Here is an 11491-nt window from a genome sequence, read left to right as displayed (position 1 = left end):
GAATTTGTATCTTTGTGATGGCATGTGGCGCTGTGTTGCATCCATGGGCTCTGAGAAATTCTCCATCCTGGAGATCACATTTTTTCGTCCTTGAAATTTCACACTTTTTCCTTCTCTTTTATCGCAGAAAACAGTATTTTCTTTTTTCGACTGATATGTTTTTTATTAGTTATAGACGTGTACACCTACTGCATGTTATGGTTGACTTCTTCCGCATTCCCGGAGCCGCACAAGGGAGGCAGTTCCACACTGCGTTTCCTTCTCTTTTTTTATGTCTAGCAGACCTTCCAGAAATCCCTTTTTATTATGATTGATTCAATCAAATTACTGAAACTAACAGTATAATAACAAAACACATGAATAATCTAACTGATTAACGTACAGTCTCTTCCAACCCAGTGGGTTAGTATGGATTTAACGTTACTTCAGCAACTTTCATATCAATTTCACTGCTTATTTATTTAGTAGTCTCTCGTTTGGCTTCAAGAGACTAAAAGAAACTGCTTCCTTACCTCATGCCTCATAAAAAAACTCCGAGTTAGTTACCGGAAATCGAACTCGAGACGCTCACGCGGGAAACACTGGAAGAACTAACCACTAGATCGCAGAGGCAATAGCAATGACGACATTGATAATAATATCTTCGTGATGGCCAATGTCAGTAATATTCAGGCCTACGTGATTCCAGGCCGATACAAAGTTTACCTAAAAGATTAAATAGTAGTATGGAAATAGAATGAAATACACTGTGTGATCAGTGTGACACCCTACAAAAACATACGTTTTTCGTTTTAGGTGCATTGTGCTGCCATATTAGCGACTTCAGTAGTCATTAGACATCGTGAGAGAGCAGAATGGGGCGCTCCGCGGAACTCCCGAACTTCCAACGTGGTCAGCTGATTGGGTGTCACTTGTGTCACACATCTGAATGCGAGATTTCCACACTCATAAACATCCCTAGGTTCACTCTTTCCGATGTAATAGTGAAGTGGAAACGGGAAGGGACACGTACAGCATAAAAGCGTACGGGCCGACCTCATCTGTTGACTGACAGAGACCGCCGACAGTTGAAGAGGGTCGTAATGTGTAATAGGCAGACATCTATCCAGAGTATCACACAGGAATTCCAAACTGCATAACGATCCATTGCAAGTACTATGCCAGTTAGGCGGGAGATGAGAAAACTTGGATTTATGGTCGAGCGGCTGCTCAAAAGTCACATATCACGCCGGTAAATGCCAAACGACGCCTCGCTTGGTGTAAAAAGCATAAACTTTGGAAAAACGTTGTGTGGAGCGACGAACACGGTACACAATGTGGCGATCTGATGGCGGGGTGTGGGTATGGCGAATGCACGGTGAACGTCATCTGCCAGCGTGTGTAGTGAAAACAGTAACATTCGGAGGCGGTGGTGTTTTTCATGGAAGGCGCATACACCCCTCGTTGTTTTGCGTGGCACTATCACAGCACAGGCCTACACTGATGTTTTAAGCACCTTCTTACTTTTAACTGTTGAAGGGTAATTCGGGGATGGCGATTGCATCTTTCGACACGAACGAGCACTTGTTCATAATGCACAGCCTGTGGCGGAGTGATTACAGGACAATAACATCCCTGTAATGGACAGGCCTGCACAGAGTCCTGATCTGAACCCTATATAACACCTTTGGGATGTTTTGGAACGCCGACTTCGTGCCAGGCCTCACCGACTGACATCAATACCTCTCCTCAGTGCAGCACTCCGTGAAGAATGGGCTGCCATTCCCTAGGAAACCTTCCAGAATCTGATTGAACGTATGCCTGCGAGAATGGAAGCTGTCATCAAGGCTAAGGGTGGGCAAACACCATACTGAATTCCAGTATCATCGATGGAGGGCGCCACAAACTTACAAGTCTTTTGAGCCAGGTGTCCGGATGCTTTTGATCACATAGAGTAACACGGCCCCACCTTGGAAAAAAATTATAGTAAACGGGATTATTAAAAGAGGTGAAGAGTGTAACAAAATTTACGTTTATTATTATGCGTGAATCATAAATATGAAGCAATCTCATGGTTAATTTGATTGTTTGAAGACACAACTTGGTCGGTTACTCCTATGTATGACTTTTCGGGGTTGGTGATGTCAGAGAAGCCACGTTACTCATATTTTTGCTACCAAAAGTATTGTATCTTACGTCTGTTCCTCATGCGGTTTTCACTAAGTGCACGTAAATAGATGACTGCATCCATATATCTTCTAATCCAACCTATTTCTTCTGTTATTCAATTATTTTGCTTACAGAAACGAGTACATCGGCAAGGAGCAAGGTCAGTGATTGTACATACCACTGCCACATATCAAGTCATTGTGGTAGCTGGTCTGCTGGTAGCACTTTGGAACTAACGAGTAGTGCCTTCTGCTGACCACATGCGATTTTTTACAACTACTGTGTGCAATAGTCGACGGTTCCTATCTGTCATACATGAGGTCTGCGTGGTCTTGGTCTTTTATGACCCAGATCTCATTCCCAACAGGCAGCTTGCGGAGCTTTGGAAGGGTTGAAGTGCACCTGATAGATTTGTTACTCACGTGACAGCCAATCCATGTTTGTCTAATACTGAGCTCTACTACTGTTACTGATTCTCTATTGATGACTATACTGCTTGCTTCCTTGTGTATTGGCGGGTCAGTCACTATTGAAATTTAGTCATCACATCCACGTTACATAGGGGTGCTCTGATACCTTTAGTCAGATGAAGTAAGGCTATATGAAAGGGTTTTAAGTATAGCTGTAGAATGAGTATGAATTATATATTTAAATTCAATATCCACTTAATGTTCCCTCAGTCTGTGCATGTGTTAAAAACTTTATCAGTTTATCAACTTGTTCATAAATAACTGAAAATCACCAGGGAGCTCTGTATATTTAGCTACTTCTACAGCACAAATCTTTACCTAGCCAGACCAATTGTTACACTGCGGCATTCTGTAACCTATGTCATAACATTTACATTTACACAAAAGACGCAATTCAAAGGCTGCGAAACCGGTTGTGTGGGTTAATTTGGAAATTTGTGGTAAGTTCCTATGGAGCCAAACTACTGAGGTCATCAGTCCCTAGGCTTACACATTGTAAGGTGGCAAAATAAATGAAGGTTAGATTCGCACCTTACTTGAAGGCTTTGTACATCGCAATGGGAAGCTGAATATGGCACCTAACTTAATTCGGCGGTAATGAGCAAATCTGCCTAGCAGTATGTAATGCAAAAAGGGATGACATTCAAGATGGTAATTAACACTCCGTTCCTATAATGCATGTTTGAGAGGAAGGTGAAACAAGCAGTGAGAGGCGTTTTAGTTTGGAATTCAGAGGGATGACACAGAGCCAAGGCCGCACTTCATGGGGTACCACAGAAACCACTTAAAGGGGTGTCCCAGGTGGAAAATCAGTGACTGACCAGGTGATTCAGACAGGGAGAGCGAGAATAACGGCCCATCTGAGGGAGGACAGGAAAGAAAGATTTTAGAAAACCGCGTTTCGGAATTCCTCTTTCAAATTCTGAAGGTGACAGGGGTCAAATACATAGAGCAAAAGGCTGTTTACAATTTGTACAGAAACCAGATGGCAGTTGTAAGAGTCGAGGGACATGAAAGGGAAGCAGTGGTTGGGAAGGGAGTGAGACAGGGTTGTAGCCTCTCCCCAATGTTATTCAATCTGTGTATTGAGCAAGCAGTAAAGGAAACAAAAGAAAAATTTGGAGTAGGTAATAAAATCCATGGAGAAGAAATAGAAACTTTGAGGTTCGCCGTTGACATTGTAATTCTGGCAGAGACAGCAAAGGACTTGGAAGAGCACTTGACAGTGTCTTGAAAGGAGGATATAAGATGAACATCAAGAAAAGCAAAACAAAGATAATGGAATGTAGTCGAATTAAGTCGGGTGACGCTGACGGAATTAGATTAGGAAATGAGACACTTAAAGCAGTAAAGGAGTTTAGCTATTTGGGGAGCAAAATAACTGATGATGGTCGAAGTAGAGGGGATATAAAATGTAGACTGGCAATGGCAAGGAAAGCGTTTCTGAAGAAGAGAAATTTGCTAACATCGAGTATAGATTTAAGTGTCAGGAAGTCGTTTGTAAAAGTATTTGTATCGAGTGTAGCCATGTATGGAAGTGAAACATGGACGATAAATAGTTTGGACAAGAAGAGAATAGAAGCATTCGAAATGTGGTGCTACAGATGAATGCTGAAGATTAGATGGGTGGATCACATAACTAATGAGGAGGTATTGAATAGAATTGGGGAGAAGAGGAGTTTGTGGCATAACTTGAGTAGAAGAAGGCTCTGAGCACTATGGGACTCAACTGCTGTGGTCATAAGTTCCCTAGAACTTAGAACTACTTAAACCTAACTAACCTAAGGACATCACACACATCCATGCCCGAGGCAGGATTCGAACCTGCGACCGTAGCGGTCGTGCGGTTCCAGACTGTAGCGCCTTTAACCGCTCGGCCACTCCGGCCGGCGAGTAGAAGAAGGGATCGGTTGGTAGGACATGTTCTGAGGCATCAAGGGATCACCAATTTAGTATTGGAGGGCAGCGTGGAGGGTAAAAAGCGTAGAGGGAGACCAAGAAATGAATACACTAAGCAGATTCAGAAGGATGTAGGTTGCAGTAAGTACTGGGAGATGTAAAAGCTTACACAGGATAGAGTAGCATGGAGAGCTGCATCAAACCAGTCTCAGAACTGAAGACCACAACAACAACGAAACAAGACCAGTGACGCATTTTAGATCACGTGCCCAGCGAGTGCTAGACACGTGAGAGAGTCAATGTGCCCATTTAGGCATCTGGAACGGGCACAAAACGTGCGATTGGCAGAAAGGCGCTAGGAAGGAGAAAAGAGCTAAAGTTTCGGCGCAATTTAATGGTAGGGACCTTGCGATTGGTAGAGAGAGTTTCCGTAAATAAAAAGAACGCTCGTATTGGTCGAAAAATGCAGTGACATGAAGAACGAAAGAACCCAGTCGGGGAGACAGTTCGGCAACAAGTAAGACAAGATGGAAGTTTTCGAGGACTCTTCTCTGAACTGGCGTCAAGTGCAGAACGCAGAGGAGTAATTAATTTGTGTGAACACTGCGTTCATAGCGGCTGATATCGAGCTAGAAATTAACTGTAGCATCTTTTTGCTCCAACTTTGGAGAAACGAACCAGCCAATTAGTTAATTGTTCTTGCGAGAACTGAGAGGGCATTATAATATGCATACTGCTCCAACCATGCACATGTACATCGCCACATTCTAAGACCAGGGTTGAGTACATGTTCTCTCGCATAACGGGAAACATAAAGAAAGTTTCTGCTGGAAAATTCAGCAGAGGTGTAATTAGTTTTATAAGAATTTCAGCGGAAGAGAGTGGCCTAGCAGACGACAGCACATCACAGCTTAAGGTAAATACCTTGTGCAGAGGTGTAAACTTGTTGGTTCACCAGCTTGCGTCCACTGTAAACTCGAGCGACCTTGGATAATCTTTTGCTCGATTTGTCACATAACTAACCATCCACCGTAGACTTGATTGTCATTCTAAAAATAGTACCAAACTTTGAACCAGAATTGGACGCTTTTCATAGTACTGACCAACATCATAAGTGTAGGAGCAGTTTTGTAAAGAACCTTCTAGTTAAACTTTAACATTGTCGTGTTTAGGAAAATTTAAGCTTCTGAGAGTTAATATTTAATATTGTTGTGTTTGAGGTTATTTCATCTTTTGATGTTGACGAGATGCGTTATCCTGACAACTGTTTTTTGTTGTCACATTGAAAACTGTGTAAAAGCGTGGCTTTTTGTGCTAATATTGCGACATTAAACATGTCATTTCAACTTACACAGTTGTCTTCAATCCTAGAACAATGCACCTTACATCACTTCTTAATCTAACTTAACCTTACCTATGCTAAGGAAAACACACATATCCACATGCCCGAGGGAGGACTAGAACCTCGACGGGGGGTGGGGGGAGCCGCGCGAACCGTGGCAATGTGCCCTAGTCCGCGCGGGTACCACGCGCAGCAGTGGGTTTATAAGTGACCTCATTTTTATCGTTTCAACACTTGTATTTTAAAAAAAAACTATTCACTTTATGAAGTGTCAAACAATCCTGTCTATAGCACAAGGTTCAAACTGCTGCTCGCTGCAAAATGCTTTTAGATTCGTATTCTTTCTTAATATCAGTGGCTAACACCAACCTCAGCTTCACTTTTCAGAGTGGTTCGTGCTCCTCGAATAACTATATATTGTAACATTTATCCATTGCTCCCTATGGACATACGGAAACCATACAAAACTACACAGCGACATTTAGTAGCTAGATAGACGAGACGGAGCATATTGCCACACACGGCCGATTCGTCACATACGATTCAGGTGTTACGAGGTATCAGTGATTCTGCGATTTGGTCACATACGTGCGATCTACGGACAGATCGCCCTACCTGGCGACAAATTGCCGCGATCCGTCGCTCGTGCACTGGGCGCCTCAGGATATCTGAAGCTGGAACTCGATTCTCCTCCTGTTGACTGCCTGGGAAGCGACGTGGAGCCGTCCCTGCAGGTGCTGGTCCAATGAAGACACCACGAGGCCCTCAAGGGGCCAGCAGCGACCCCGGAGGGTGAGGGGCAGTGCAGATAGCGGGCCCTCCTGCGGCAGATAGCAGCCGCTAACGCCGCCCTCAGCCCTTAATGCCGTGCCCCGGCTCTTACTGATTTTTAATGGGCCTTTAGCCGCCTTGTAACGCAGCCGCTGCGGTTATGAAGAGGTGGCAAACTGGCGCCGCTATCTGTGCCCGGCTGCACTTTGCTCGCCGTCCCGAAGCCTCTTGCGTCGCACCTTTTTCCCCTCCATTCTGCAACTCCAGCGGAGATCTGCTTGAGATTACGCGGAGAAGCGACCACAAACTGCGCCAGAGGTGTCGTTAGCTCCGCCGAGGCAGGTGTGTTTTTGAAAATGGAGGAAGAAACCTCCCTCCAGCCAAGCTGTTTCCTTGTCCTCGAATTATCAAAGATATTACAGCTTCGCTAATTGTAAATATGAGATATCTCTAAAAAGTTCTGTGAATAGTACTGCAAAACAAAACAAAGAGACAACAGAAAGCAAAACAAAAAAAGCTTTGTCTCTGAGCGTTTGTCGCACAGTGATGCAGACTGCTGTGTCCTATAACTGTGATTGTTGCCTTCCCTTCACCAGACTGAAATTATAACACCAAAAATGGAAAGAAATAAAATGTAAATGTCGTGTGACTAGGGCCTCCCGTCGGGTAGGCCATTCGCCTGGTGCAAGTCTTTCGATTTGACGCCACTTCGGCGACTTGCGAGTCAATGCAATCTATAAAAAGGGTAGAGAATCGGATGCACATAATTACCGGATAATTTCACTGACATCGATTTGTTGCAGAATCAAGGGACATATTTTGTGTTCCGACATAATGACCTTTCTAGACTCTGAGAAGCTCATCTGCAGAAACCAGCACAGTTTTAGGAGGCAGTGGTCGTGCGAGACACAGCTGGTCCTCTTTGTGCATGATATATAACAGGCTCTAGATATCGGCTCCCAGGTTGATGCCATATATCTCGAGTTTCGAAAGGCGTTCGACTCAGTTTCGCACTGTCGTTTACTCCAAAAAGTGCGCGCTTACGGCCTATCCGATGACATATGCGGTTAGATAGAAAGTTTTCTAACAGACAGGAAGCAGTATGTCGTCCTGAACAGGGTGGCTTCAACAGAAACAAGCGTAACTTCAGGTGTGCCCCAGGGCAGCGTAATAGGCCCGCTGCTTTTTACAATTTACATAAACTATCTGGTTGATGGTATTGACAGCGGCATTAGACTGTTTGCTGATGATGCTGCAGTCTACAGGAAAGTAGTATCACACGAAAGTTGTGAACAAATCAATGAGGATTTGCAGAAAACAAATGCGTGGTGTAATGGCTGGCAGTTATCTCTCAATATTAGTAAGTGTAAGTTACTGCGTATAACAAGGCGAAAAACCCCATTAATGTACGAGTACAAAGTAAATGACCAGTCTTTGGAAGCGTTAACATCCGTCAAGTATCTGGGTGTGACTATTCGAAATAATCTGAAATAGAATGATCAGATTACACAAGTAATGGGCGAGGCGAACTCTAGATTGCGGTTTATTGGTAGAAACCTGAAGCGATGCAGTCCTTCAACAAAGGAAATAGCTTACAATGCCTTAGTTCGTCCAGTCTTGGAGTGTTGTTCGTATGTATGGGAACCCTACCAGTTGGGTCTGATTCAAGAGATTGAAAGGTCCAAAGAAGAGCGGCAAGATTCGTGACTGGTACATGTAGCCATCGCGAGAGCGTTACAAATCTCATAGAAAGTCTGAAGTGGGACACACTTGCAGATAGACGGCGCGCTAAACGGAAGGGGCTGCTCACTAAATTCCGTAATCCGATCTTTGCCGAGGACTTAGAGCATATATTATTACCACCAACTTTCAAATCGAGCAATGATCACCATTCTAATATAAAGGAAATTAGAGCTCGTACTGAGGCGTTCAGACAGTCGTTTTCACACACAGCTTGGTGGCTAGCGGAGTATGTATGTAGATGTAGATGGGGATGAAATGATGTTGATTAGGACAACACAACAACCAGTCCCTGAGAGGTGAAAATCTCTGACCGGGTCCTTAGGATTGACATTCTGTCGCGCTGACCACTCAGTTACCTGGGGTGGACATGGAAAGAAAGAAGGGATATTAAAATTTCCCTTCGATGGCCACTTCAATCGAGGAGGTACACGAGGTACAAGGGGCTTTCATTAAATAATGCAACAGATTTTTTTCTCGCAAAGTTTCGGCTGAAGACATGCGGAATTTGTTGCGGGACATCGTGGAATATTTGCGCCTCAGCCCTTATTGTTTCACGATGTTCCGATAGATGGCGGCGCTGTGTGTAGCCATCAAAATGGCGCCTGTAACGGTGCTGCGTTCCTAACAGAGAGCTTAGATTAGATTAGTTTTTCGTTCCATAGATCCGTGCTGAGGAGATCCTCGTGGATGTGGAACATGTCAATTTATTTATTTTATTTTTTTAAGCTGAAATAACAATACTAATAGTATGAATATATACAATATATCATTTGTCTCTATTAAAAAATTCGTCAATGGAGTAGAAGGAGTTGGCCACTAGTAAGTCTTTCAGGCTCCTTTTAAACTGATCTTTATTTGTAACTAAATTTTTTATGTTTACTGGCAAATTATTGAAGATGTGTGTTCCTGAGTAGTGGACCCCTTTTTGAACTAAAGTAAGTGCTTTTAAGTCCTTGTGCAGATCATTTTTGTTTCTGGTATTGTATGTATGAACTGAGCTGTTTGTTGGAAAAAGAGATATATTATTTAGGACGAATTTCATTAATGAGTAAATACACTGAGAGGCAGTAGTTAGTATACCCAGTTCTTTGAAGAGGTTTCTACAGGACGTCCGTGAATTTACTCCACAAATAATACGTATTACACGCTTTTGGACTCTGAAAACTTTTGTTTGACTTGAAGAGTTACCCCAAAATATTATACCATATGACATTATGGAATGAAAGTAGGCAAAGTATGCAAGCTTTTTCATTTTTATGTCGCCTATGTCTGCTAACACTCGAATTGCAAATACAGATTTGTTAAGGCGTTTCTGCAGTTCTGTGGTGTGCTGTCATTGAGTTTCTTTTCGAGGAAAACCAGAGCATCACAGATACTCATACGGGCTTGCAGGATTTCTACGGAGCCCTGGCAGCGAACAACAGGCTGTGACTCTTGCAGTGTTGGAACGTGCGGATACTCTCATTCGAGGTAATCGAGGGATTACAAACAAGCATCTCGCTGCACAACTAGACGCCTCTGTTGGTAGTGCTGACAAAGTAGTCCACTTATTGGGTTCCTTGCCGCCTAACAGGAGGTCATAAAGAGCAAGGAAGGACCAACTACAGGAAATTTATTGGGCATTACGAGGCTGGTCGCTATAATTTTTTGTCGAACATCATCACGGGTGGTGAAACATGGATTCATCACTTGGAACCGGAAACAAAGCACCTATCCATGGAGTGGTACAACACCATCTCTCCTCCGAAGAAAAAGTTTAAAGCTGCACCTTCAGCTGGGCAAGTCATGGGGTCGGTCTTCTGGGATTCTGAAGGGGCTGTACAAACAAACTTCACCATGACAGCGCAAGGCCTGACACAAATATGAGCACCCGAGAGAGTCCAAGAAACGTCATTGAACTGCTCTTACTCATCCAATCTGTAGACCGGATGTCGCACCTTCCGACTCCCACCTGGACCAAAGGAGGAAGTCGTACGTGGATGATTGGGCGGTCATCGCTGTAGCAAGACATTGACTCGATCGTCGACCAGAAGAGTGGTGTCATGCGGGCGTGTGCGCCCTCCCAGTAAGGTGGCGTAAGGTCGTCGCATTGAACGGAGATTATTTTTAAAAATACGGTTTTGGAGAATGATACGGTATACTGGAATACTGAATAAAAGCATCCTAAAACTAAAAAAAGAAAAAAAACTTCTCCCGAACAGGCCATGAAGGCCCAACGGTTCCGACCGGCCGCAGTGTCATCCTCAGCCCACAGGCGTCACTGGATGCGGATATGGAGGGGCATGTGGTCAGCACACCGCTCTCCCGGTCGTATGTCAGTGTCCGAGACCGGAGCTGCTACTTCTCAATAAAGTAGCTCCTCAGTTTGCCTCAAAAGGGCTGAGTGCACCCCGCTTGCCAACAGCGCTCGGCACACCGGATGGTCACCCGTCCAAGTACTAGCCCAGCCCGACAGCGCTTAACTTCGGTGATCTGACGGAAACCGGTGTTACCACTGCGGCAAGGTCGTTGGCGTATAAAAGCGTCCTGCTTTCAGAAAAAAAGTGTTGCTTTGCTTAATAGACTACCCTCGCAGCATGGGGAAGGATGGCGAGGGAATGTGGCCGTACCCAGTAACGACCATACTATATTTTTTCTCCAAATTCTTGAGCTCTTTACCTGATACTCCACGAGTGACTAGTCGAGTCTATGAACTTATTATGTGACCTTACCATGACCTCCAGTTGTTACTATACTGTAAGCTATGTTCTCTAAAAGACTAATTAAGTTTCACTATGACGCTTATGAGAAATATTTTTGCTTAAACCGATCTCATTTGAGAATTTTATTCATTGATATTAATTTTGAATAAAAGTTAACAGTGTTTTAATATATGCTCGAATATTACAAAGGCTAACGATGTTATCCGAAGCGCTTTGGGGTCGTGCTACAAAGAGTCAGTCACTTTTCACTAGCACTTCACTTCTTACCTTAGTTATCGTTTTGATAACGTGGTATTTTCGACTAAAAACAGTGCCACTGCTTTTATTTGGGCCGTGGACCAGTATAAATTTACTTAAAGCACTTTTCTTCTGAAAATGGGTAACATGATTGAAAATAAATCGGACCCTGGACAAAT

The 11491-nt window shown here is 43.7% G+C and overlaps 1 pseudogene; it reads right to left on the bottom strand.

The window, feature by feature from the left end:
• Positions 1 to 10768: 10768 nt before the first annotated feature.
• On the bottom strand, positions 10769 to 10886 carry LOC126210323 (5S ribosomal RNA; annotated as a pseudogene).
• Between the last annotated feature and the right edge of the window lie 605 nt (positions 10887 to 11491).

This window comes from Schistocerca nitens, chromosome 1 (genome assembly GCF_023898315.1).
Source record: "Schistocerca nitens isolate TAMUIC-IGC-003100 chromosome 1, iqSchNite1.1, whole genome shotgun sequence".
Taxonomy (NCBI): Eukaryota; Metazoa; Arthropoda; class Insecta; order Orthoptera; family Acrididae; genus Schistocerca; species Schistocerca nitens.
Note: the sequence above shows the minus strand (reverse complement) of the source record. Positions and strands in the feature narration are given on the sequence as shown.